Raw genomic sequence first — 3,221 nt, forward strand, 5'->3', positions numbered from 1 at the left:
TTTACCAGAGTCATTAGTAATTTTGATATTTCAAATTTATACACTTTGTTCTATAAACTAAAAGGATAATAAAAATTAAGAAAAAAATTGTAGCAAATTGGCTCTTACAGCCTTAAAAGATTACTAATTAACCAATTAATGTGTTTCAGCTTGCATAAAGGATGGTAACTGAAGCCAAATGGTATAATAAGATCACTTCAGATTTCACTTTTTGATGGTTTGCCAGGTGAATATTGATATGGCTTGCATTTATTTATGAGGTTGCTAATAATCTGAATTGCCCTGTGAGGGCTTGAGTTATTTTACAGAACCATTCTCTCCTGCTTAACTAAATGCCATTAATCTTACCCTTCTGAAAGCAGTGACTTCCAGCCAATTTTTAATTTAAATTTTTGTAAAAAAATTTAAGTCATCCTGAGATACACAGTTGCAAAGTTATTCATGACTGGGTTTCAGGCATACAATATTCCAACACCTGTCTCTTCACCACAGTGTACATTTCCCACCACCAGTGTCCCCAGTTTTGAGATTTCTGCACCCTGTTGATGATGTTCTTAATGACAGCACACCTTCCAGTGTGCTGTACCTGGAAGGAAGGCCTGAAGCCTCTCCCATACCTGAGAGATTTTGCTAGCTTCTGGTGCTCATCAGATGGGTGGAGGCATACTCTCCTTTCTTCAGAAATGAAAAGGAGAGATTATTGGAGAAATAGCAAAGCAGGCAAGGCGTCTGCCTTGCATGCAGTTGAGCCTGTCTCACTCCCTGGCCACCAATGTCCCTTCACCCGCCTCCCTCGAACCACCAGGGTTCACTTCTGATTATGGAGCCAGGAATAACCCATGAGCACAAGGGTCCCTGTGGTCCAACCCCGACACTCTCCTAAAGAGCAAACAAGCAAAGAAACCCAACAACCAAAACCACTTATTTATATTTAATGATTTCCCCTCCCTAGTGTATTATTGAAAGGAACAATTACTATTGTTTTAAAAACTCCAAAACTTTTCACTTTTCCACTGCTCCCCATGAAATCGGTCCAAACCTGAAAGTTTTGCTGTCTATGTCATTTTGCACACTTTTTTTGGTTGTTGTTGTTTTTTGGGTCACACCCGGTGATGCACAGGGGTTCCTCCTGGCTCTACATTCAGGAATTACTTCTGGCGGTGCTCAGGAGACCACACGGGATGCTGGGAATCAAACCCAGGTTGGCCGCATGCAAGGCAAACGCCCTACCTGCCATGCTATCTCTCCAGCCCGCATTTTGCACACTTTCACCTGATTTGCTTCTTATGATCATTAGCCAAATAAGCTGAGAGAAGCCAAGATCTGAACACAATGACATATATTTAGATTAGTTTAAGAAGTAGAAGGATAGTAGGAGTTTTGGAGCTACAAAGAAAATGAGAGATCATCTAGTCTTCCTTTTTCAGGTGAAGGGACAGCAATCTAAAGGGGTGAGCCACCTGTCCACTGGCAGAGATACTGTCTTCTACTGCCTCTTGTCAGTGGTACACAATTTCTGTGTGCACCATTTTTGGTGAATTTAACTTTGTTGATTTCATAATGGTGGTACTTGTCAGCATTCTCCACTATAAAGCTAACGCATTTCCCTTTTGCAATGAGTATGTGGTTTGCTATGCATATATTTCTTTCCTTGGTCAAACTTTGGTCAATTGTTATCCATTTATCTTTCTTCTTCCCCAGTCCCATTTGGAATAATGAAAAATTTCTAATACTGCGTAATTGAAGAATACAAATTCTAGCAGTTGAAGTCTGTTTTCCTCTATTTGTATTGAGATGATGTGATTTACAGCAATTCCCATATTGTTGCTGAATTCCTGCAATGCTACATCACTGTCTGTACCACCAGAGCAATCCCCAGCCACTGTCCCTTGTACCTTCTCCCCAAATGAACTTCCTTTGAAATAGAGAATTATGAATTTTTTTTATTCAAAGTGAATAGAAAAATTGCATAGTAAGGTGGAGGACACGATCGTTAATAAAAAGTCTAGAGGTAGTTTAGGAAAAAACTGTATAATTTGACATAAGACCTAATTTCTAAATATTGGTGTTATTAATAAAAACCTGGAAGATTTTAAATTTTTCTAACCGAATAGGGTAACACAGAAGCACTGGGAACGATTGTAATCCAATTGTAAACAATTTCTGTTTCCTCTTTGTCCAAGTTTTTTTTATTAAACTGCTTAATTTGATATCTTTTAGATTTTTGGTTTTGGGCCACACCTGATACTGCTCAGGGCATACTATAGGCTCTGCACTCAGTGACCCCTCCTGAAGCGCTGGGGTTACACCCAGGTCAGTCATGGACCTCACCCGCAGGATTATCATTACAGCCTAGATCTCCACATTTTATTTGGTGGATAATATTTATTAATATCAACCTATCCATCTAATCTCTTATCATAATTTTGTTTCCATTCATCTTTCAATGGTCATTTTATGTTGTTTCTTAGCTATTGGGCATAATGCTGCAATGAACATGGAAATGAGTGCAGATATCTCTTTGGTAGTAGAAGCGAGAAGTGAGATTGCTGCATTGTGTGGCAGTTATTTAAAAATTTTATTTGAAACCCTATATTGCTTTTCATAACTAGCTTCAACACGCCATGCTGAGCTAACACTTCTTCATTTCCCGTATCCTTTGATACATACCTTGCTTGGTCCCACCTGATAGTTTTTTAAATTTTTAAATTTTTTTAAATTTTGTGGTGCTGGAAATTAAGCTCCAGGTATCACCAAATTCAGGCATGAGTTCTGTCACCGTCCACCCACCTAATAGATTTTGCTATTGAATTATTCATGAACGGAGGGAAGGAAGGCAGGGAGACAGGAATAAAATTGATCAATTTCTGGGATTTTCTTTTGTAATCTTGTAATTTTTTCCTGTGTTCTTTGTACTTCTGGCTGGACTATAACCTTTAGTAATTATTTTCATGTTGCTGGAAGATGGATTAACTGGCTATAAAATTTCAGTTTAATAGACTTCCTCCTTTATTTGCACTGAAAAAATTAACATTTGGGGCAAATTAATTCAGACCTATATGAAAGTTAAAAAAATAATTTTCTTATACTCCTCCCTTATTTTTCTTTATGTTAACATTTTAGATGACCTCTTGTCTACACTTTTAAGCTATCATTCTATTACTTATGATTATTACTTTTGCTTACAGAGAATCTGTTATTTGTCACTTAATTTTATCTTT

This window comes from Sorex fumeus, unplaced genomic scaffold, assembly GCF_029834395.1.
Source record: "Sorex fumeus unplaced genomic scaffold, SorFum_2.1 ptg000018l, whole genome shotgun sequence".
Classification (NCBI taxonomy): domain Eukaryota; kingdom Metazoa; phylum Chordata; class Mammalia; order Eulipotyphla; family Soricidae; genus Sorex; species Sorex fumeus.